Here is a 26,247-nt window from a genome sequence, read left to right as displayed (position 1 = left end):
GTTGGAGTTCAACAATGTTTCCTATACTGCATATTGTTGTTTTCAGATCAGTTGTTTGGATTACCAGATTCAAGTGTGCAAAACTGATCAAGAAAAAAGAAAATTATAAGCATTGACTGTTCTTTCAATAAGCCAAAGACATCAGCAATACACCTATCCCAGCTATCCTATAAATTTTGTTTTTCATTTTAAAGAGAAAAGAAAAAAATCCAAAAAACAAAAATAAATAAATAAAGCAGCATAGATAACAATAAAAATGGTACAGAATTTCAAGGTGATAGGATATTAATAATGGTTGTTCTATTGCATAATGTTATCTTCAAAATGGTAGCACATATAACCAGATATAGACACGTAAGATTGATCAAACAATTACACATTAACAGTTACTTTCAATAAACCAACAGATATTAGTAGTACAATTATCCTAGCTATCCTGTGTATATATATATATATATATATACACATTTTTTTCTCTTCTGTCTTTCTTTTTCCTCTCCCCTCCTTCATCCCAGTTGCTCCTTCCTATTTGAGCAGTTTCTTTTCCCTTTCACAATATCTATTGTACCTTTCAGATTTTATTTACTCTTTCAGGTTTTTATAGCAAGGAGGAAATACGATGTTTACACATGTGAATCTGAGTTATTTCACTAATGAGTATGGCCTCTAGTTGCATCCATTTACCTATAAAAGCCTCTAGTTATCTTTCTTTATAGCTGAGTAATACTCCATTGTATAAAAATACCACATCTTTTTTATCCATTCCTCCATTGATGGACATTTGGGTTGTTTCCAAGATTTAGCTATTACAAGTTGTGCTGCTATAAACATAGGTGCACATATATTGCTGTGGTATGATATTTTCAGTTCTTCTGGAAAAATACCCAGGAGGGGAATAGCTGGGTTGAATGGGACCTCTAATCCTAGTTTACTGAGGAATCTCCAAACTGATTTCCACAGTGGTTACACCAGTCTACACTCCCACCAACAATTGAGAAGAGTTCCTTTTTCCACACAGCCCCTCTAGCATTTGTTATTGGTTGATTTCTTGATGATAGCCATTCTTTCTGGGGTGAGATGGAATCTCAGTGTTTTAATTTGCATTTCTTGAATGACTAATGATGTTGAACATTTTTTCATGTCTTTATTTACCATTTGTATTTCTTCTTGTGAGAAGTGTATGTTCATCTCAGATACTCATTTTTGTATTGGGTCATTGAATTATGGGGGCCTGATTTTTAAAAAATTCTTTATATATTCTAGGTAAGAGTCCTTTGTCTGAGAGACATTTGGCTAAAATTTTTTCCCAATTTGTGAGTTTTCTTTTCACCCTGTTGGTGATTTCTTTTAATGTGCAAAAACTTTTCAATAAGATGAGATCTCAGTTGTTGGTTCTTTGAAGGATTTCCTGTGTGGTTTGGTTTTTGTTCATGAACTCTCTAACTACCCCTATGTCTTCAAGACTTCCACCTACTTTCTCTTCCAATAGATCTAGTGTTTCTGTTTTAATATTTAGATCTTTAAGCCATTTTGACTTTATTTTGGTGCATGGTGAGAGGCTTGGGTCTAGTTTTTGTATTCAGCATGTGGAAAATCAGTTTTTCCATCACCATTTATTAAAGAGGCTATCTTTATTCCAGTGAACATGTTTTGCCCCTTTGTCAAATATAAGGTGAATGAGTGTCTTTGTAGTTGTGTCTGCATTTTCTAGTCTGTTCCATTGATCTTCAGGTCTGTTTTTTTTTTTTTTTTGCCAATACCATGCTGATTTTATCACAGTAGCTTTATAGTATAATTTCAAATTGGGGATTGTGATACCTCCTGCCTTGCCTTTGTTTCCCAGGATTGCTTTTGCTATTCTGGGTCTCTTCTGGTTCCAGATGAATTTTAGGCATATTTTCTCTAGGTCTGTGAGGTATACCAATAGTATTTTCATCGGAATTGCATTGAATCTGTATATCAATTTGGGGAGTATGGCCATTTTCACAGTGTTGGTTCTTCCTGTCCATGAGCAAGGAATATCTTTGCATTTTTTGAAATTCTCTTCAATCTGTTTTTTTCATAGTACTGTAATTTTCACTGTATAGATCTTTCGCTTCTTTTGTTAGATTAATTCTTAAGTATTTAAATTTTTTAGATGCTATTATGAAAGGTATGCTTTCCCTTATTTTCTCTCAGTATGTTTGTTGTTTGTGTATCAGAATGTTATGATTTTTGAGTGTTGACTTTGTATCCTGCTATGCTACTGAATTTGTTGATTAATTCTAGGAGTCTTTTGGTGGAGTTTTTGGGGTCTTCCATGTAGATTATCATGTCATCTGCAAATAATGATAATTTAACTTCTTCCTTTCATATCTTTATTCCCTTTATTTCTCTCTCTAGTCTAATTGCTCTGGTCAGTAAGAAACATAAGAAAGTTTTGTGTTTTGTATCCTGTGACCTTAACTCACAGGTAAGTTCTTAGACAGTTTTCTTTCTTTTTTATTTTTGGTTGATTATTCCAGATTTTCTGTGCAGATCATCATAATCATGTACCTACAAACAAAAGTAGTATTACTTTCTCCTTTCTCATCTCTGTGCCTTCCATCCCCGTCTAGTACAGCAGTGTGGACTTGCAGCATGGTGTTCAATGAGAGTGGGAAGAACAGACAGCTGTTCTTTCCCTGTTCCTAATCTTCGAGTGAAAGTTTTCAGTCATTCATAGTAACTATTATATTAACTATAGATTTTTTTGGGTAGATTTTCCTTATCAAGTGAAAGAAATCCCCTCTCTTGCTGTTTTTTAAAAATTTTATTAGTACATGTTTGCAGTGCATAATGATTATATTACTCCTTGAGGGGAGTTGGTACATGTACATGACACATCTCAGTTCTTTGTAAGTTCCCAAGCTATCCCCTCCCTTCCCTTACTCCTCCTGCCCATTCCCATTGGTAAAAGGTCTATCTCCTTGTTTCCTATTATCTGTCTTTTATTTTGCTCTTTAATTTATTTATACTTTCTGTTTCTTATATAAGAGAAGCCATGTAATATTTAAGTGTGCATGTCTGATTTATTTCATTTAATATTAGGGTCTCAAGGTGCATCCATTTTCCTACAAATTGTTCAAGTTTATGCTTTTTTTCTTGAGACAGGGTCTTGCTATGCGGTGCGGGCTGGCCTTGAACTCACCATGTAGCCCAGGCTGGCCTCAAACTCCAGCGATCTTCCTGCCTCAGCCTCCCAAATGCTGGGACAAAAAGCATGTGCCAAGGTTTATCCTTTTTCAGAGCAAAGCAGTATTCCATTGTGTATCAACACCACATCTCTTTGTCCATTCATTTGTTCATGGGCATATAGGCCACTTGTAAGATTTTAGCTATTATGAGTTGTGCTGTTATAAACATTGATATGCATATATCATTGTAATGTGTCATCGTTAATTCTTTTGGGAAGATGCTTAGAAGGGGAATAGCTGGGTCAAATGGAATTTCTAGTATTAGTTTTTTGAGGAATCTTCTTAATGATCTCCATAGCTATTGTGGAAGTTTTCCCACTAACAGTGGAAAAGGGTTCCTTTTTCCCATGCAGCCTTGCCAGCATTTGTTATTATTATTTGATTTTTTTGGTGGTAGCCATTCTTTCTGAAATAAGATGAAATCTCAGTGTTGTTTCAATTCACATTTCTCTAAGGGCCAGATGTTGAACATTTTTTCATGTATTTATTGTCCATTTACACTTCTGTTGAGATATATTTGTTCATTTTAGTGTCCCATTTTTTGATTGAGTTTTTTTACTTTGGGGCATCTTTGTTGACATCTTTGTATACTGTATTTTAGGTATGAGTCTCTGTTCAGTGAATAGCTGGCAAATTTTTTCCCATTTTGTAGGTTGTCACTTCACTCTCTTGGTTCTCTTTGCTGTGCAGAAGGTTTTTAATTTAATATGATCCATCTGTTGATTCTTGGTGCTATTTTTTGTACAATTGGAGTTTTGTTCAGAAAGTCCTTGCCCAGCCTATGTCTTCATGAATTTTACCTGTTGGATTTTCCAGCAGGTTAAGTGTTCCTGTTTTAACATTTAGATCTTTGATTCACTTTTGTTTTGTTTTAGTATATGGTGAGATATATGCATATAGTTTCAATCTTCTGCATGTGCATAGCCTGTTTTTGCAGCGCCATTTATTAAATCAGTTACTTTTCCTTCAGTGTATGTTTTTGACCCCTTTGTGAAAGATCAGGCAATTGAATGTATCTGGGGTTGTTTCTGCATCTTCTGTTCTGTTCCACTGTTCTACATGTTTGTTTTTGTGCTAGCATTGTGGTATTTTGATCACTGTAACTTTGTAATATAACTTCAAATCCAGGACTGTGATGCGTCTGTTTTGCTCTTATTACCTAGGATTGCTTTGGTTATTCTGGGTTTCTTCTGGTTATTATTCTTTGGTTATTCTGAATTTTTGTATTATTTTTCTGTGGTTGTGTGAGGAAAGCCATTGATATTTTCACTGAGATTGCCTTAGTTCTTTATGTCAGTTTTGTAAGTATGAACATTTTGGCAATATTGGTTTTGTGTATGTAGGTGTATTCTTCCATTTTCTGATGTCCTCTTTAACCTCCTTTTTCGAGCACTGTAGCTTTCTTTGTAGAGGTCTTTTACTTCTTTGATTACGTTAATTTCTAGGTATTTTATTTTTCTTGTTGCTATTGTGAATGATACTCTTTTCCTAATTTTTTTCTCAGTGAGTTTATTATTGGTGTATGGGAACAATTTTGAATTTTATATATTGATTTTGTTTCCTGCTACACTACTGAAGTGGGTTATTAATTCTAGGAATCGTTTGATAGAACTTTTTGGGTCTTCTATGTAGCAGATTGTTTCATTGGCAATAATGATAATTTGACTTCTTTTGCTATATGCAACTCTTTTATTTCTTTCTCTTGTCTGATTACCCTGGCTAATGTTTTGGGTCATACATTGAATTGGCGGAGTGATAGGAGACATCCTTATCTTATTTCTGCTTCAAGAGGGAAACATTTCAGGTTTTGCCTACTTAATGTGATGTCGGCAGTGTGTTTATTATAAATGGCTTTTAATAGATTTAGATAAGGTCCTTCTATATCAGTGGTGGTGAACCAATCACACGTGTACCACAGTAGGCTATTTGTGTCACTGAAAGCTCTAAAAGACTCTCCATCACTGTTCTATACATATTTTCTTCAGAGTCTTTATCATAAACAGATATTGGATATTTTTGAAGGCTTTTTCTGCATCTATTGAGATGATCATGTGATTTTTGTTCTTGCTTCTCTTTATGTGATGTGTTACATTTATTGATTTGCATATGTTGGATTGTCCCTGCATCTTTGGGAAGAAGCCTACTTAGTCATGATGTGTGATTTTTTGTTTTATGATTTGTTTCATTCTGATCTATTGCTTCTGTTTGCCAAAATCTTGTTCATGATATTTGAATCTATGTTCATAAATGAGATTGGCCTGTAATTTTTTTTTTCTTTTAATTTAGGTTCTTGTCTGGTTTTGGAATCCGGATAATGTTAGTTTTCAGGAATGACTTTGGAAGTGCTCCTTTACTTTCAGTTTTATTGAAGAGTTTGAGGAGTACTGATATTGTATCTTCCTCAAAGTTCTTATAGAATTTAGCAATGAATCCCTCAGTTAATATATCAGGTTCTTTGCTGGATTTCTTTAGACTGCTGTGCAGAAGGAATCACTTTCAGAGTAAAAACCCATGCTGTTTTGGCAGTGTATAATAGCTACAGACATTTTTGGGGTTAGAGATGCTAGTCCAGTCTGTTGTTTCTCCCTGATACTGTGGATTGTCTCCCAGTTTACCTGTCTCAGTGGCGACAGGTCCCCTCCCTGAGAGGTGGGGTTCTTTTCCTGGCTGCTTTGTTCATTTCTGTTGTGCTCCATTTCTCCTTCTTCTCTGTGGTTTCTAGTTTTCCTATTCCTTCCCTCCTAATTTCTGGAGATCTGCTTCTCTTTTTCCTTTTCACCACCTTATTTTCCAGGTGTCTCGATTTCATGTCCCAGAGATGCTGTATTTTGCTACCATTCTCTACTCTCCCATTTTTCATCCAGCCTCTCTTTTGCTGTTGGTATGAGAGTTTTAAATCATGACTGGGCATTGAATTTTGTCACACGTTTTTTTCTGCATTGATTTATGTGATCCTAGGATTTTTTTTCTTTTGCTTATTAAGAAGATGGGTTACTTTGGTTTTCTAATATGAAGCCATTCCTGGGATACATGCTACTTCCTTGTGGCTTTGTTTGCTAATAATCTTGTTAAGGATGTGTGATAGGTTCTTTTATTTTGAGGCAAGGTCTCACTGTGTAATGCAGGCTGGCCTTGAACTTGCTTAGGTAGCTTAGGCTGACCTTGAACTCATGGCAATCTTCCTGCTTCAGTCTCCTGAGTGCTGGGATTACAGGCATGCGCCACCATGCCCGGCAGATATGTGATAGTTAAACTGGCGTGTCAGTGTAATTGGCTTGTGAGCTGCCCAGGGAATTAGTAAGTGCACCCAAGGTTATTGTGGCATTATTTACAATAGCCAAGATATAGAATCAGTCTCCATTCCCCTCCATAGATGAGTGAATAAAGAAAGTATGGTTTATACACATAGTGGAGCATTATTCAACTTTAAAGCAAATGAAATCCTATCATTTGCAGAAAAAAGAATGAAACTGGAGGACATTATATTAAGTGAAATACACCAGTAACAAAAGTATTGCATGTTTTCTCGCACGTGTGGAATCCTGCCTCTCCAAAACAGATGAACTGAAAATAGATGGACTGTTAGGAAAGGGGACAGGGGGTGGCACTGGGGGAGGGGAGAGGAGGAGGAGGGGTGGTAGAAAGATGTATACAATCAAGGCATAATATATGCACAGATGGAGATGTCACAGTGAAACCCATTAAATTGTATAGTTAAATTAAAATTAAATTATAATTAAAATTAAAATGTAAGTTTTGACAGTACAAAGTAGGCACATTGCTCATGTATTTAAAGAGATACTGTGTTCTAAGATTTAGATCCATTTACCACAAGGAAAGTTGAATATCACTACATTCCATAGGAGTACACTTCACTTCTGAACTGTATCACAGGGTTGGCTTTATTCTTCTCTCTTACTTAGGCTCTCAGCCATTTCTTCTGTTTCCTGTGTTGTAGAAATGTAGGAATGACTTTTATGGAGTCCAGTGTTTGGAGTAAATGATAAAAATAATCTCTTTCTCTCTCTATCTGTAATTGTAACTACTTTTAAATAATAGAATTTGAATCCTTATTATTTAAAAGTTTGAATGTAAACATATCTTATAGTCCTGTGGCAAAAAATCAATAACTCTTGAGACTATGGAGAGGGTCTGTGTTTCCGCATAAATCCTACTGCATTACTATTACTGTCATTTAAGAGATGAAAACTTATAAAACATTTTGATGGAAAGAGATGCCACCAGGATTTAATAATTTTCATGGGGATTATAATTTCCCAAATAAACTGTAGTCATGACTTAATCCTTCCAGGAGAGACAGGCGGGGATCTTCAAACAGGCTGCCTAAGCTTTTTGTTCACCGTTTGCTTTTTGATTCAGCATGATGGATTAGGAGGAGTAACAACCAGAGCTGTGACAGCTTTGGCTAATTCCCACCTGGCGCCCAATCCCTCTTTCTTTAAAAAGCTCTCCAAGTTCATAAGTCTACAAAAGGTTTAATCTTAGTCACTGGAAGGATGCTGTGCCTTGAGGTTGTGGATAAGGAGCATAGATTTCATATGCCAATTACAAAACTCCATTGTTATTAAAAAATTAATCTGCATGTTGAAAGCAGCCCAAGTGTGAATCTGGTTTGAACAGTGCTGCACTGGACAATGAAGTGAGCAGTAGGGGCCCATCCCAGGGACTTAGTGAGTCTGTCTTGTCACTGATCATGCTGTGGGCCTTTTTGAGCACGGAGATGTCTACGGCCTCTGAACATCTTTTTACCCATAGCACACACACACAGTCATATCACTCACATAGTACACGTGTGAAACTTGCTTTGTCACGTTCACCAGCCTTCTCCTTTCTGCTGTGGCTACACCACCTCATCCCCTTCCCCTTGGCAAAACTTAGTAGGACAGGAATATAAAATTATGATCATCTTCAGTGAGTCTGTGTACGTAGGAGAGTTCTAGGCAGAGAAACTGTAAAATATAGGACCATGTGGCTACTAAATATTTCTTCTTCTTTAACTTCTGTGACATCATAGAAAACAATCATAGTGTTTTGGTGAGAAGGAGCAAGTTATTGCTAATTATGGAGCCAGTAGCTGTCGCATTTGGAGGATTCATATATTGGCCAGTCTTCATCATCATGAAATGTGTAGCAGAAAATTTGCCATTATTAATTAAAGTGCTGATATTAAAGCATAAATTATTTTAAAAAATGAGAGCTAAGTCAAAGCCATCCTTGCAGTCAAATTCTTTTTCACTTACTTGCACTGAAGCAGTGGAAGAGAGTGTGGAGCGAGCAGGGCAAGTTCCAGGTGTCAGTGAGGGCATGACGCTCCTGGAGGACAAAAACATCAATAAGTATGAATTTAAGTCCCAAGGCCCACAAAAGTCAAGGTAATAGATGGCAATATTAGGGACCTGTGTTTGCTCATTCCCTGTAGGGGAAAGTAATTTTGTTTTTGATGTTTTCTCCTTAAAGTCCTCTTTGAGACTTGCTTTCTAATATGTAAGTACTTAACATGTATTCAACTATATGAACTGACAAGTAAAGAAAACCATTGGCAAGAAACTATACATTAATCATTGTTTTGAGAATGAACTTGGAATTTCAATCTACTGCATAAGACTTTACACCTGAAGTATAAGTGCCAGTATTATTTGCATCTCACTTCCTTTCATCTGTACAACTGTGATGAAAGTGCTAAGCTGGAGTTCCAGGGTACAAGAGTTGGCAACCAGTGGAAAACATAAAAACATGTTTCAAATCTGGGTTTTGGTTCCTGGGCCATTCAAAAGTTGCAGTCTATTAAAATATTGATGTGTGCACATGGTATTATCTGTTCAGGAAGCTCCAGTAATGACTTGTCTTTGAGACTTTTGGCTTGAAGTTTAGGAAAAGCATGAAATGAGACTATAGAATTATACAAGTTTTACTCTCCTTAGATCTTTAATGAGTGAATACAATAAGCTAAAATACTTTAGTCCTTTCATTGTCCAATTTAATTATTATATTTTATTCTTTTAATATTTTCATGCAGTTTACTTGTTTTGTACATTTCCCTCCACTATTTTATCTTAGTATATTTTGAGACTAGAGATTGAAGTACAAATTATTAAAATTGTTACACTTTGAACAATGCTTTAGGAATATATTGGAATCTGACATAATTTTATTTATTTTCTTATTTTCACATTTTTATTGATATGAATTAGAAATTATGGTTTAGGTATAATTAATATATATATAGCTTTTAGATCTATGTGTAAACAATGCATTTATAAATATATGCTTATTGAAAGCATATTTATTTCTAAATATGTGCTTTTTGTTTACATATATAACATTCATTTTCAGTATATGTATAGTCAAATCTTTTTTATTTGCATTTTAAATGGAAATTTTAATGTTTCATTGTGTTTCTTTAAATTGATCCATGTTACTGATTAATCAGCTTTCATCTTTTTCTGTATGAAATTAATATTATCTGCTTTTATTAGAAAAAATTTTTTAGGGTAGTTAGAGGGAGCAGCAGGGAGTTTGCAGAATCAACATAGACACTTCCTGAAAACATAGGACTCAGAAGAGAGCATAGCAGCAGTGTTTAGGAACTAGCCTGATACAAACCGGTTTAAACATGCAAACCCTACTTTGTTGCTCTTACGTTTCTGGTATCCAAGAAAAACCAAGATAATCATTTTTACTCCATTCACAACTACTCAAAATTGACTCTCACTCAGAAATTAAAGAAATTTTACTTGCTTTTGTGAGTCTGAGTTGTGTGGAAATATTCAGGTTGGAAACAGGGAAGCAAGCCAATATTTTTATTTTGTTTTGTTTTTGTTTCTTGAGACAGGATTTCACTATGCAGTATAAGCTGGCCTTGAGTTCACTTTGTAGGCCAGGCTGGTTTCGAACTCCTGGATCAGCCTCCCAAGTGGTGGGATTACAGGCATGTGCCACCATGCCTGGCAAGCCAATGTTTTAAAATGATGAATGTATGTCTCACATTATACTAAGTTATATCAGATGTAAGAGCAGAGTTTTCTATAAGCAGGCATCTACAAATGGGCACATGTAAGTGGCAATAAAAATCAGGCACTGAACAGTATTGAGATACAAAATTTGGGACACGAGTCTTTTGTAAATTTATTAAAACAATAATACACAGTTACACAAAATTTGTAATTTTTGGGGGGAGTAGGAGTGAGAAACCCTAAAATAAAGAAAAGGTGTCGATCTTACCTTTTGTTTCAATTGAGCAATTTCTGTTGTACTATTTCAAGTTCATTCATTGTCTCCTCTATCACCTCCATTCTTCTATTGAACATATACTAAATTTTTGGTCACTATGTGTTTTAGTTTTAATATTTTTACTTACATTATTATTCTGGTGGAGGTTTTCTACATTTTTTCCTAAGGGCTCAGGGTTTTTTTTTTTTTTTTTTTGAGACAGGGTCTCATTATGTAGTCCAGGCTGGCCTTGAACTCACAGTGACCTTCCTGCCTCAGCCTCCTGAGTGCTGGGATTACAGGCGTGTACTGCCATGCTTGCCAAGATATTCTTTTTCTCAATTGCATTTTTCTGTTGCCCATTTTTTGAAACCATTCTCTATGCAGTCTAGGCTGGCCTTGAACTCATGATCCACATGTCTCAGCCTTCTGAGTGTTGGGACTACAGGTACATACCACTGTGTCTGGCTCAGGTACATTTTAAATTACTTGTTCAGGCATTTTTATGATGCTTTTAATTTTTTTGACAAATATAACGCGTCTGTCATCTTGATGTTGCCATGTACTGGGTTCCTTTTTTCATCTAATTTGAGTTCCTTATGATTCTTGTCATGTTGTATTTTGCTGTAGTAAAGCTATTACTGTCTAGAAGTTTTCTGTTTGGCAAGGCAGCAGCTGGTCCAGTATCTGGAGAGAGGGAGTTCTGGGTAGTTTTTTTGTTTTTTTTTTTTGTTTGTTTTTAAGTCTGTACCTTTTGTCATTTGCTGATTTTCAGATTTTTTAGCTACAAATTTGAAATATGTGAGGCAATAAGAACCAAAATAGCTCGCCCCACAAGATGTCTTTCCTTGTGTTTTGACTTCTTTTGCTTCTTACTTCTTTTCTCCAACTTTCAGATTCCTCTTATATTTGTTCAATGTAAAATACTCTGAGTTTTTAGTTGTAGTTAGCAGGAGGAATAGAAAAAAGCACATCTATTCTGTGATCTCAGAAGTGGCAGCCTACCGCTAGATAGATTTTTTTAACCCCTTCTTGAAAGATAGTAGTTATCCTTGACCTAACGTTTTCTAACATGGTATAGGTGAAGAGAAGATCTTTTATTTTCTATTTGGGAGATGATTAAGCCCATTTCTTGCTGAAATGTCGGTAATATACATGGCCCCTAGCATAAAATTGAATATTTAATATCTACATCCTGGAATTTCCCTGTCACAATAGGTATTTACCAAGTTGGTTTTTATAGCTACACCATGATACTATCACCTCTTAGCCCCAAGTTGGATTCTTTGGCAATCAACATTAACACAGTATATTTTTATCTGCTAAAATGTATTTCTAAAAGCCTCTTTTAGTCTCTTCTCCCTATAATATAAAACTTTGGAATCATACTACACATACATGTAATGTAACTTCTAACCCTCATACACTCTTTGCATACTCTTTCCTTTTCATGGTAATTAAAGGATGCAGAAAGACATTAAGGAGCCAAATAAAGAGAAGTATGCAGCTTATGGTTCTCTCACGCCCTCTACTCAACTGTAAAAGAACTAATCCTATTTTCCCGAGAGTATAAGCATGTGTCTTTGAACCAATGGGACCAAACGTGGATGAACAAGTCTAATCCCAGGACGCTGGGAGGCTCAGGCAATGGGACTGCAAAACTCTAACCTTCATGTAAGTGTCCTCATTTTCAGAGTGATGCAAGGCTTAGTGATTGCATACGTTGTCATATTTGGTTTCATTGGTTTAATAATTAAATTTGTATTCTCTTTCTTGCTCTGTTTCACTATGGGGATGGATATTATTTAAAATTTTAATTAGTATGTGTTTGCACTACATAATAAATACATTTATCCGGGGAACTGGTACATGTACATAGCATATCTTGATCTTTTTTTTTTCTTGAGATTCAAACAATAGTTGATCAGGTTTTAGTATTCATGTTTTTGTGTGTCTTTAGAGATATTTTAGGAGACAGGAGCAACAGCCAGCCAGTTGCCTTTTAAAACTAGAGTCTCTCAGTCCAAGCTAATCTTAAGAGAAATCTAAAATTAAACTTCACATTACAATCCCTGACTTGAAATCATACTACAAAGCTACTCTGATAAAATCAGCGTGGTACCGGAAAAAAACAGATGTGAAGATCAGTGGAACAGATTATAAGATGCAGACACAACTACAAACACACTCAGGCAACTTATTTTTGAAAAAGGGGCCAAATATGTTCACTGGAAGAAAGCCTCTTTAATAAGAGCAAAACTGGCTGGAAAAACTGGGAAAATCTGGCTTTCCATGTGCTGAAGACTAAAACTAGACCCATGTCTATCACTAAACTAAAGTCGAAATAGATTAGAGATCTAAGTATTAAAACAGAAACACTAAATCTCCTGGAAGAGAAAGTAGGTAGAAATCTTGAAGACATAGGTGGAGGCAAAGACTTAATGAACAAAACCCAAACTGCATGGGAAATGCTTCAAAGAATCAACAACTGGGACCTCATCTTATTAAAAACCTTTTGCACATCAAAAGAAATCACCAACAAAGTGATAAGGCAACCCACAGATTGGGAAAAATTTTAGCTAACTGTCCCTCAAAGGACTTCTATCTAGAGCATATAAAGGTTTTGAAAATTCAAAGACCCAATTGAAAGACCCAAATTTGAAGATGCAATCAAAAAATGGGCATCCAAGATGAATATACATTTCTCAGATGAAGAAATACAAATGGCTAATAAATATATGAAAAAATGTTCAATATCATTGGTCATTTGAGAAATGCAAATTAAAACAACACTGAGATTCCATCTCACCCCAGAAAGGATGGCTATCACCAAGAAATCAACCAATAACAAATACTGAGGGGGGGGGATAGGGGGAAAGGAACCCTTCTCCACTGTTGGTGGGAGTATAGACTTGTACAACCACTGTGGAAATTAGTGTGGAGATCCCTCAGAAAACTAGGAATGGGTCCCATTCAACCCAGCTATTTCCCTTCTTAGTATCTTCCCAGAAGAATTAAAAACATCATACCATGGCAATATATGTGCACCCATATTTATAGCAGCACAATTTGTAATAGCTGCATTTGGAAACAACCCAAATGCCCATCAGCTGAAGAATGGGTAAAAAGGATGTGGTATTTTTATACTATGGAGTACTATTCAGCTACAAAGGAGGAGAAACTTAAGACTTCTATAGATAAATGGATGAAACTTGAAACCATATGTAGTAGTGAAATAAATCAGACTCACATGTGTAAACATTGTATTGCCTCCCTGGTGTGAGAAATTAAAAGAGTAAATGAGGTCTAAAATGCACAATAGATACTGTAAAATTGGGAGAAATTATTAGAAAGGAACTAGGATGGGGCAAAGGGGAAAGAAAGCAAGGGAAAAGAGAGAAAAAATGCAAGTTAGTTATACTATTAGTGTCTTTTAGTTCATAGAAAAGTAAGATTTGCACTAATATTGATTGGAGAATTTCTATGCCCATATCTTGTACTCTGAGTAACTGTTTTAAAGATTATATGCAGTATATTCACTATTGTTATTTTCCTATCATCTTGTTATGAAGTTTTATTTTACATTTTTTCCATAAAATAAAAAAATTAAACCTCAGTATGAGTGAGTTTTTAAAAATTGAGTTAGACAATTAAGTTCCTAAAGTTATGTCTTCTTTTAAACATCGGTGATGGAATCATAATTTTATTGTTTGAGTTTTTAAATATTTTCAGCTTTGTGAACCAAGCTCCTCCTGGTGCTTGTAGGTGCCGTATGCTGATTTGTGTGTGCCTTGCTTGCGCACCGGCCCGGGTGACGTCCCGTCCCTGTGTCCCAGATGCCAGCAGCCTAGTCTAGGTGTGTTCTTGTGGGGAAGGCCACAGCAGGGGAAAGGCAGGCAGAGTCAGCCTGCAGGAGGGCACCAGTGAGCACTGAAAGTACAGCCTGCCTGTGTAGTCCAATGGCTGGAACTAGAAGAGTGTTACTTTGCATTTTCTTGGCTAAGAAAGTCATTAAGGTTAATGAAATATATTTCATCTCTTGATAGGAAGGTTTATAAAGGAAGATTCAAAGGTTGAAGACACAGGGAGGGGTGAATATTTAGTGACTATTTTTGCAGTCACTCTACTCTTCTAGGAAAGGCTGGCATTGGGACTTAGGATCCTGGTTGTCACCACCCTTCCTTACTGGGGAATGGATTGCATCTCCAACCTCTTTTAATGTTTTTTTTTATTTTCTTTTTAAATTTTGAGACAGAGTCTTGCTAAATTGCCCAGTCTGAGCTTAAATTTGCAATCCTACTTTCTCAACCTCCCACAGTGCTGGGATTTTAGGTGTGTACTTTCTTGCCTGGTTTGAGATGTTGTTCTGTGCCTCCTGACCAGGTTTCTATTTATTGCACTAGTTGTTCTTCCTAACTACACATATCATGAGTCTGAACATTTATAAGGAAAAATATTTGTGCCTTAGGGTATGTCTTGGGCCTTAAGTGCTGATCTGTATGGCCACTGTGAATTCTTTATCTATTGAGTATTTAGGAGTTCTTTAGAAAGTCAAGTTTAGAGAAACAGATTTGAAAAAGAAAACACATCTTATACAATGTCTGGTACTTTCCAGATACTGTCATTATAGAGAATTTGTTGGAGGTGTAGGAAGACTTTTTACATTGCTTTGCTAGTTTTTTTCTTTTGACCATAAATCTCAGGTAAGCAGAGTGATAATACCAGAATTAAATACTATAGTTATCAGGGCATGCACTTCATACCCTGTATCCTATAAATACTACTATTTCTTTTTGGAAAGCAAGTTATAGGACAGCATAATAAAACTTCAGAGTGTTTTCCCCCAATTGAAAGCTTTAAAAGCACCCACTTCTTGTGCTCATCTTTGTGGACGTGGAAATAGACGAGAAAGACAAAACTGTCACTGAGTGTGGCAGCTTCAAACTGCCCTGTTTATTTGTCCCCAGATCTCTCTGTGCAGTTCCAAAGTACCTGCTTGCCAAAATTAGTTTTGGAAAAAAATAACATATTTCGTATATGACATATGTTTGAAATTAGCAGGAAATACAGCCAAGATTTAGAAATTAACAAGGATAAAGTTATTTCTAAAAATATTTAAGAGCCAAAAAGGAGTGTTTGGCTTAAAACATTAGGGCATTTATTATTTAGTAAATTAAATTTAAAAATCTCTTCAGAAGGCGCACCACAACATTTTTTTCTTTGAATGTATGTAAATAATTTTTATTAAAAAACCTTTTGTTGCAAGTTAATTAGTAACCTAAATGTACCATGTATAAATAATCTGATGATCTGGTAAATTATATTCTTTGGGTTCTTTTTTGAGATTAAGTCATGCCCTTCTGTTTTTTTCCATATGTGGAAACCAATTTACTATTGATCTGGTTTCTCTTAGACAGACAAGCGTAACTGAAGGGCCCCAGAACAAGAATCAAGTCTTTCTTTTTTAATATGGGGTGCTACTTGGACCTGACTTCTTTATGAGTAGTCTGCCATTTGTAGATTAAATGTGGAATTGTCTTCTCAAGAAACTCATTTCTTTTAATTTAACTTAAGGTAGGGAATATTCACTAGGCTGCTCTGTATAAGGCAGTGAATGTGAAGGAGGGATATAGGAGGTTTGCAAACTGGTCTCTGACCGTGGGAGACCTAAAATCAAATTGAGAACAGGACTTCTTAATGGAAGGTACTGCTCTTGGCAGGGCCCCATGTGTATGAATGTGTGTTCTTTTAGAATTCTAGAACAGTAGATAAGAAGGTTAGGAATCTCTGAGTTTGTTGATTTCATGGTTCCTATCCGGGCTCTTGGAAATGTGGACATATGTGTTTTGAGCTTAGCTCAAAATTACACATTTTGAGTAGGCTTTGATAAACTAGAAGACAATCTGTTCTGTCCCTGCAGTGTTTTGCAATGTCTTTCTCATTTATTCTTTTACATCATCATGAGATGGACTGTTATCAAAGAGATGTTAGTCTGGCCCTATTGCCTCTGCCCCCCAAATAAAGATGTTTGTTCTGGGATGCTGCCTCTTGTTTCTTCTTTGTAAATTTTAAACATCCTGCCTTGTTGAAATAGATTCTAGCAGCAACAAGTCAGACTAATGATTAAAATTATGTAGGTCCTAAATATCCACTAGAGGAGAGGTGGGCTGGTCCAGCCACAAACACAGGGCATCATCAGGTACCTTGTTCATAGGCAAGGAAATTTCAGATGCTAAAAATGAACCGTGAGCTGTCCTGATGGGGAAAGACAGTGAAGAAGAAATACTAAATGTGATGCTTTCCTACCACTCTGAAAAATAATCTTGTGGCTCTTTTTTTAAAATAATGAGTGGGATTTATGAACTGGATAATCTAGATAAATTTGCACTGGTTCAAAAGCCAATGGCCAGACAATAGCTATCAGTGTACCTTGTGCTCATAAATTTACATTTTCAAAGAGCATTCTGTTTTACAGGAAAATTAATAGGATAATATGAATAGCTGAAAACCCAGATGGAAAGTGACAGATGATGTGAGAAAATTATTAGCAACAATTTAGAGAACTGAGGGGTCACTTTTTGCTAAAAGAATTTGGAAAGGTTTGTGAGGCAAGACTTTGTCAGGCAATTTATACTGGGCCCCAAAGAACAAGGTAAATTTCAACAGGTGAAGATGGCAAGGGGAAGTAGGAGAACACTGTAGGCATGGGGTGTGTGGAAATGGAGATAAGTAGATGAAGGTGGAAAACGCAGGCTCAAAAATCAAAAGAAAGAGAAATGTGGTTTATTATGGCAGCATTGCTGACATCCGTCCTTTGGGAGATGTAGCAATGGGTCTTAGGAGTGAAGGAAAGGAGAAGATATAAAAATAGAAGCAAACCATGATAAGATGTGAGATAAAGGGGGTCCAAGACCAAGGGCACAGAGTGTTAAAACATAAAACATAGCTCAAAGAAACTTTAAGAAAATAAAGTTGAGTCTGTTCCTTGGCCTGGCGGGGAGCCTGTACTAGTGAAAAAATTCACTGAGTGTACCTAGAAGGGGGATATATTATGAAGGGGATAACAAGTGCCTATGAGGATTAAAATAGAAAACTAGCACTTTGGTCTGTGCATAGGTGATTAAATAATTCCTGTCATTTTTTGGTCAGGAAAGGCTTTAGTTTAGAAGGTTTTGTTATGCCATGGTCATTTTGTGGCCATTTATCAACTTCAGTGCCTTGGAAGCAGTTGTGAGGAAATAGGACATACAATTTGGTATTTCCTAGGCAAAAGTTATTGCAAACAGAAAATTTTCTTTTACTTGAGTTAGGCAGAGAAAAGATGAATGAGTAACTTGACACAAATAGGAATATGACTTTGGCTTCTTCGATTTCCTTCTCTCCCCATGATATATATTTTTGGTTCTAAGACCTTATCTTAGCGATGAGCATTGATAAATTTGATGTTCCTTGAATTTTTTTTTGAAATTAGAAGATGAAGTACAGTTTAAGTTTTACAACAAAGATAAGAAAAGTGTAGAAGGCAATAATAGAGTCAACAATAAAAATGCAACTCCTCATTCTTTTCTTTTTGTTTTGTTTTGTTTTCCTCATTCCTAATACAGCATGTGGAAATGTTTTTTCAAAAAGCTGTATCTTTTTAATCTGATTTTTTAAGTCATCAGAATATGGATGATTCAGTGCCATTTTGCTAGAAATTCATTGGGAAGAAGCCTAACATTTTCTAGAGCAAATCCAAGCCATTTTCATTGAAGTTTTTGAGAAAGGAGGCTGGGTTTTCTGGTTTCCACTTGGAAAATGTATTCTTATGATCCTGTAAAGATTCTACTTCTGGCCACACTTCATTGAAAATCCTCGAGTTTATCAACTTGTGAAGTCTCATGGAAAAGTGGTTTTTTAGTTGCCAATGCTGTGCAAACACAGTGCTCAATGTCAGCTCCAGTGGAGCACTGAGTCGCCCCCAGCAATGCTTCTGCAGCTCTATACCAGTGTTATTATACTGTGTGCATATACTCTAGTAAGCATCCCCAAAGCTCTGTCAAGACCAGAGTCAACTAGTTTAATTCTTTCTTTCTTATGAGCCAATAGATTTTGAGGTTTTAAATTTCTGTGAAGAACACTTCTAGAGTGACAAAACAAGGTCCCCTGAAAGATTTGGTACAGAAGCTTTCTTCTCCCAAGTATTGTGATTGAACTCAGGGCCTTTGCACAGAGCTACATCCCCAGCTGCTTTTTAATGTTTTATCTTGAAATAAGGTCTCACTTAGTTGCCAAGGCTAGGCTCAAACTTTCAATTTTCTTACCTCAGCCTCCCAGATTTCTGGGATTTCAGGCATGTGCCACAAGTACCTCTTAAAGAAGCCATGAATTGCCCAGGAGGGATAAAGTCAAAGTATTTCTTTTTTCTTTATCTTCTTTTGTTGGTACATGTTGATGATCCATAATGAATCTCTGTCTATCTATCTATCTATAGATAGCTATAGATATAAATATCTATCTCTCTATCTATCTATATGTGTATCACATTTTAACATTTTTTATTTCCCTTTCACCTCCCCTGCTTCCCCTCTCCTCCATCAGTGAATCCTCTTTCCATCTCCGAAGGTCTACAACCATGTCTCTTATCTTCTTTTATATTGCTCTTAGAATCCAAGGATTTTTTGAGATCCATGGAAAGGAATTCAAAGATGAGAAGCACATCTTGGAAGCACATTTTGAAGACTTACTATATTTGGATGATTAAGACATTTAATAGTGAAATTTCCTAAACTGCAGTAGTAGGAACCCTCTCCTCTTCACTTTCTAGTCTGATTTTCCTCATGGTGACCACCTGACCTATAGTTTTGTATTTATATACAGCTCCTCTGAAGCTTGTCCAGTTTTCTCTATTTTGCTACAGTGTTTAAGAGTTACTCAACAAATTTTTTAGATCCTGGCTTATTGTTTTATGGCGGCCACAGTGGCAGCTACCAGGTCTGAGTCTGTCATATTTTCTGACTTGCTGACTGTACCATTTAGTGGGTGTACAGGGGCATGCCACTGTGGTTTTGACATGCAGTCCTCCATGGCTAATGAGATTAAACATCTTTTCATATGCTTATTGAATATCTTCCTTGAAGAAGTGATGATTCACATTCTTTGTTTTAAAACTGAACTTTTTATTATTGAGTTCTAGGCCTTTTTTTTTTTTTAGAAGATTCCTGATCAGTATATTATTTGCAGATACAATTATTACTTGCAGTTTTATTGTTTATTAAATACCTGTGTAACTCACAAGTCAAGACTTATGCTTTTGTGGTCATTCAAGGACATGTGGCTGTGCAGCTTGGCAAAATGTTTGAGTCATTTGGTATGTTCCCTGTGAAGGTGGAACAATTCCTCTCTCCGCCTTCTTATTTCAGCCCTCCCACTGTCACATATGTCCATTTTTGTAGTCTGTTTTTCATATTTTGGTTTCTTTCTTTTTTTTTTTTTTTTGGTTTTTCTCCAGTACCGGGAACCGAACTCACAACCTTGTGCTTGCCAGGCAGGCGCTTTTGCCGCTGAGCTAAATCCCCAGCCCCCATATTTTGGTTTCTTACCATGTTCATTTTGCTGTTTAAGAGAGCTCCCAAATGCAGTGTGTCAGTGCTGTCTAGTGTTCAGCACAAAAAGTCTATAATGTGCTTTATGGAGAAAATGTATGTGTTAGATCTAAGCTCTGTTAGAGCTAAGCTTTGTTAGGGCATGAGCTGTAAGTGCTATGGGCTATTAGTTAAATGTTCATGAATCACCAATATATACATTAAATCAAATGTCTTGAAACAAACATAAAACAAGGTTATATATTGATTGGTAAACAAAAATGTTTTGACCAGAGGCTCACAGGAACCTAATTCTGCATTTCCTTTAGGGGCAATGATTTGGTATTTTATAGGTCAGTTTTGCAGCAAATGTATAGGACACAATTACTGTGAATAATAAGAACCAACTATATTTTCTCCCATTCTGTGTATGGCCCTTTTCCTTTCCAAATGATGTGCTTTGAAGCACAAAAGTTTTAAATTTTGGGGAGAGATGATACATTTTTCTTTTATTGCTTTTGTCTTTGGGGTCATCTAAAAATCCTTTGCTAAATCTGGAGTCATGAAGGTTTAACACATTTTGTCTAAAATTTTTATACTATTAGTCCTTCCTCTTAGCTTTTTGATCTATTTTGAGTTAATCTTTTTTATATGGAATGATATAAGGACCCAATTTCATTTTTTTTTATTTGTATGTGGCTATGCAATTGTCTTAACATTACTTATTGAAAAAATATTCTTTCCTCATTGAATAGTCATTGTTGCAAAAGTAGTTGATCATAAATATAGGATCCCCCACTCAAATCTGTTCACTGATTGTATGTCTCATGCCAGTGGCAGACTGTCATGATTATGATTACTTTGTAGTATGCTTTAAAACTGAGAAGTGAACATTCTCCTCCTTTATTCTTCTTCTTAAAGGTTGCCTTGGCTATCCTTGCTCCCTTGAGATTTTATATGAATTTTTGAATCAAATTATCAATTTCTATAAAGAAACATGGTGGGATTCTGGTGGGAATTGCATTGAATCTGTAGATCATTTGATGAATAGTGCCATTTCAACAATGTTAAGTCTTTAAATCTGTGAATATGGTAGTTTCTCTAAATTATTATATATTATTTAATTTCCTTTATCTGTTATGGAAGTTTCAGATAATAATTTTGTATTTATTACTTTAGGTACATTCATAAGTATTTTATTCTTCCTATGATATTGTAAATGGAATTTAAAAACTGTTTCCTCATTGTTTATTGCAGACTATCCATTCTTTATCATTCATAGTCTTTTTAACATGCTCTATCATTTTGTACATCTGAAACCTTGTGAATATGGTTCCTTCTGCCTAGAATTTCTTCCCATTCAAGACTGATGAATTCTTACACACTTGGTGGTAATAGAAATAAATACAAGCATTATGGAAGACAATACAGAGGTCTTGCAAAAATTAAAAATAGAACTACTTTGTGATCCAACAATCCCGTTTTATGGATATATGCAAAGCTATCTGTAAGAGATAGTTATATTTCCATGTTTTTTGAGGTATTATTTATAATAGTTGAGATATGAAACAAGTTCTAACTGATGAATGAATAGGTAAATAAAATGTCATACACACTGTGAAACATTATTTAGTCTTAAAAACAGGGAAATCCTGTCATTTGTGACAACATGGGTAAACTTGAAGGACGCTATGTCCAGTGAAATAAGCCAGGCACAGAAAGATAAACACTGCATAATCTCAGTTGTATCTGTAGTCTAAAACAGTTGAAGTCAAAGAAACAGTGTAGAATAGTGGTTACCAGTTGCTGGGGGTGGGGGAATGAGGAGATATTGGTCAGAGGGTGAAAAGTTTCATGTATGCAGGATGAGTACATTCGGGAGAGCTAATGCACAGGATATTGACAATAGTGGGTATGGGCTAAGTAGCTCATTGTAATTATTTCACAATATATACATATATCAAAGCATCCCATTGTATACCCTAGTTATACATAATTTTTGTTTGTCAATTATATTTCAGTAAAGATGGGGAAAAAGAGCTCAGTTTTTTCCTCTATAAAGTATTCTAAATTCCTTTTCACTAAAAGGAAAGCAAGAAGCAAACAAGAAGGCACAAAGGAGTTGAGATTTGATCCATTTTCTTTATTAAATTTGAGGGTAGCCTAACACCCAAACACTTGGGGGTAGCCTAGCTCAGTAGTTAAGAGCTTTGAATTTTTTCACTGGACATACTTGGGTCTGAATCACAGTTCTGTCATCATCTTTGACATCACCTGTGATTTGGGACAAGTTACCTGATTTCTCTGAACCTCTTTTCTCTTATAATTGAATGAGGGCAAAGTGTGTAACTTGTTGCATTAATTTACTTATTTCATAGGCTTGGTAAGAGGATTATATGTGTTAATATGGGTATTGTTCCTAGACCAGTGAGTTCTTTATTTTTAATCTGTCTGGCTTAAAACCATGCTGTATTCACTAATCCATGGTTTTGTCATAGACTGTGCTCGATACATATTTGTTGCTAGAAAAGCTATGGTGATGGTAATAGTAGCAGTTGTGGTGGGAGCTGTGCTTGATACATATTTGTTGCTAGAAAAGCTATGGTGATGATAGTGGTGGCAGTTGTGGTGGGAGCTGTTGAAGCTGAAACTGAATCCTGAAGGAAAACATCAAATGATTTTCTTTTCTAGGGAAAGTATCAGGGTAAGATCACATTACTGGATTATAAGTCAGACGTCAAACTTTACTGTCCATTCTCTGAGAGCTGCTTTATTGCAAAGGATTGCCTTTTCATTAAATGCACTTTCATATTACAAATACTTGATTTTTTAAAAGTCTGCTGTGCTGAGAATTCAAATGGCTGTTACTAGTCCGTCAAATCTGCAGACCATAAATGCTTTGAGATCTGATTCACTTTTTATGAATGCCTTAGTACCAAGTGTTACCATGAACACAATGAGATTAAAATGTGTGGTGATTTAAGAACCCTAAGTATAAAATTCTTAGAATATTCAAAAGCATGTGATTAGAGCATAAGGACTTGGAAAGCATACCTTTTTTTAAATAAAGAAAATAAATTTTCCTTCATAGTTTTAATAATAATCTAACTTTTCAATCAATCTAAGACCTCCGAATATGTTCTATATCCCTATTCAAATTAGTAAGTTGCTTCAAAAATTATAACTGATTATGCTGATTTATAAGATGTATTTGATTTGCACTGACCAGGCATAATGTATGCCAAAAATGACCAAAAGTGGCTTTGCCTATTCTTTGGACAGCAAACTACAAGAATGTGCCAAAATGCATCTTATGTGTTACAAATCTCACTGAACATGTACTATAGAAATAACTTACAATGACTGTGCTCTTGGAATCAAATTTCAAGATATCATTTCAAATGTATTCATGAATTCAGTAAATAAATTTAGGTAAACATTTGCCTACCTTAGTTTTTAAACTAGAGCGCTAGTCTCATACCTCTTTGGTTGACTACAGTCCTGTGGGCTAAGATAATGGACTATATTTATGTAAACTACCTGAGACTATACTTAGAGTTTGATATCACTGGAAACTTGAATCTTTCCCATGGCTTTTATTCCCGTGAGGTTCACTCACTCCCTTCTCTGATACTCAACTCTTACGCACATATTTTCTAGTTTATGTCCTCTCAAGATGTTCTGATTCACTTGGACATCATTTCCTGCAACAGTCTATTCTTGTCCAAAGGCTCATTTTATAAGAATGAATTTAGGTCACTTTTGAGCATGAATGTTTGTGTAACTAATACCATTTTGCAGTGAGAACTACACTGTTCACTTTTTTTGGTCTTATGGTAATTCTTGCGCCCCGGAGCAACTCTGGAGTTTCTATGACATAAAATTCATTTGTTCCTTTTTTTTTTCATGCATGCGTGCATTTATCCATTCATGCAGTTCTCCTATAAAAATAGTTTTTGTTTCATACTCTGAGCTAGCATCTGCAGGGCTCTTAAGATACATTGATAAATGAGAGAGAAAGCCTGCTTTGTTTACTTCCAGGGCCATATCTCCTCACAGTCTATAATTGTTATGAAGTTAGAGACCTCATTTGTTTTGCCCAACCTCGTATGTCCTGCAACTTTGTAGTCACTTAATAAGTAATTTCTTGACTGAATGACTGAAGGGTTTTTGGACATTTATTCAATTTTATTTATTTTAAAGAACTGAAAAAGGAACACAATTATTCTGTAACTTATTAAGAAGAAGGGCAATTGGAGCCTAAAATCAAAGTAATTTTATCCATACTCATTTGTTAAACCCTGAAGCCATTTTCAGTGAAAAAGTTAGTGAAGAATATTAGAGCGGGAGTGTATTAGTAATATCAGCTGAGAGTATCTTCCTTTCTAATGAGGCAAAAAAAAATTGAGGGAATCACTCAAAAAGCCACAGTTATCATAAAACAGATCTAGGACTATAATCTGAGTTTTAGCATGCCATACTTTTGATCATCATCCTATACCATGACTCTGTGTGAAGATTACCTTAAAGTAGTGATTTGTATTTTACACACAAAGCGTTAGACACCAAGTTGAAATTATATCACCCTAGATAAAGATCTTAACCCCTGAAAGAGTTCTCTAAGTAAATCAGTATAGTCAAACTAGACAGATGTTAGTTGGCATCACATTTCAAGAAAAAAATAATTTGAGTTGTCGGAATCCTAAAGCTTATACTGTCTCTTGCATAAAAATGTTGCATGAAAACATATTGGGGCTTTGACATGTGGGGCAACCAACCCTCAAAAAAGTGAGTCACACTTACTCCTACTCTGCAACTGTCAGTGCTGGCTGTTGGCAAAAGGTTGGAAACACTGCAGTCATGTGGGTTGGCTTTCTGGGAGAGAAGAGGCCACGATCCAAGAGAAGGCAGCATCAGAAGAATGTAGAAACGGAGCAAGGGAAAAATGACACATGAGATAAGAGATTTGACCATTGGATATAGAATCTAAGGAAGAATGAAACTAACCTAAATATTTTCTAAGATCTGCATGCTTCAATTTCTACAAAGAGGAAACAGAGGTACAATTTTGAAGGTACTGAGATAGGAAGTTTCAGAGTGAGTTTGTGTTACAAGGATCAATAAATGAGGCCAAGAAGGTTGAAGAGTAACGGGGCAGGCAGATTAGCTCTAGACAGAAAGCTGTGAAACAAGGTAGAATTCCTTGTTGGGAATAGTGTTTTAGGGCCAGCTTTCTGTGGATGACATCTTGGGGGAGCGCCTGATCTTCCTCTGCTGCCCAGAGGGAGTGCACATATTCCACTCTTGCTGCTTATTGGGCATACTTTTGGCTGTGGTCACCAAGTTTCTCATTGGCTGTAAATTAGGGTATTGGCAAGGGCATTCTTGGCAAATAGCTGAGATTGGACTGGAATGTTATGGGAGCTGATCATAGTTCAAATAATCCTGAAACATTTCAGAGTAAGGCTTCCATGACTAGTAATTTATGAGATCACAAGAGTTGGGATCTTGGCAAAAGGTAGGGATTAACAATTTTTTTGATTTGTACATGTTTACACTTATTGTGGGAAACTTGCTCATATACATAACACATCTTAATTCTTTTTTCTGTCTCCTTCCCCTCCCATCCCTACCTCTTCTTTCCAACTTGTATTCCCCTTCCTACTTGCAGAAGTTCTATTTCCAATTTTTCTTCAATTCTCTTTTTTAAAATCCCTAACCTTGTCTGCTCTCTTTTCTCCCTCCATCTCTCTTTTCCCACTTGAAAAGGATCTCCCTACTTCCTGTTACCTGACTTTTATTTTGATCTTTATTTATATTTTGGTGCATGTATTTAGTATAGGAATTTTTGAAAGTATAAAAGAAAAAATATAAAAGTATAAAAGAAAGTATAAAAGAAAGCTGTGCACAAAGATGTTTGTAGCATATTACAGACACAAGTAGTAATGACAGTTTTATTGCAGTGTGTTATGGTGGGTGGGAGTACTGGTGTGAACATCCAAAAGGCAGGTGCTATTCATATGCACAGTAAGTTGACTTCTGACTGGGGAGGGGTTGTGGATTTCTGAGTACAGGTGATATGATAGTACACCATATGCAAAGAAATCAAATAATAAAACTGAACAGATAACAGCCCAGTTCATCATTTTGTATAAACTTTTAATGTTTATAATTGCTTTTATATACTTTCTCTGCTTTTTCTTCATCAAAATATGTGAATAGGTATTATTTTATTCTTA

General features: G+C 35.7%; 1 pseudogene; it reads right to left on the bottom strand.

Annotated features, from left to right (window-relative positions):
- Window positions 1-19,041, bottom strand: part of LOC102012683 — a 44,460-nt pseudogene extending 25,419 nt beyond the window's left edge.
- Between the last annotated feature and the right edge of the window lie 7,206 nt (window positions 19,042-26,247).

This window comes from Chinchilla lanigera, unplaced genomic scaffold (genome assembly GCF_000276665.1).
Source record: "Chinchilla lanigera isolate Chin_1 unplaced genomic scaffold, ChiLan1.0 scaffold00129, whole genome shotgun sequence".
In the NCBI taxonomy this organism is placed as follows: Eukaryota; Metazoa; Chordata; class Mammalia; order Rodentia; family Chinchillidae; genus Chinchilla; species Chinchilla lanigera.
This window is presented reverse-complemented; position numbering and strand designations above follow the sequence as displayed.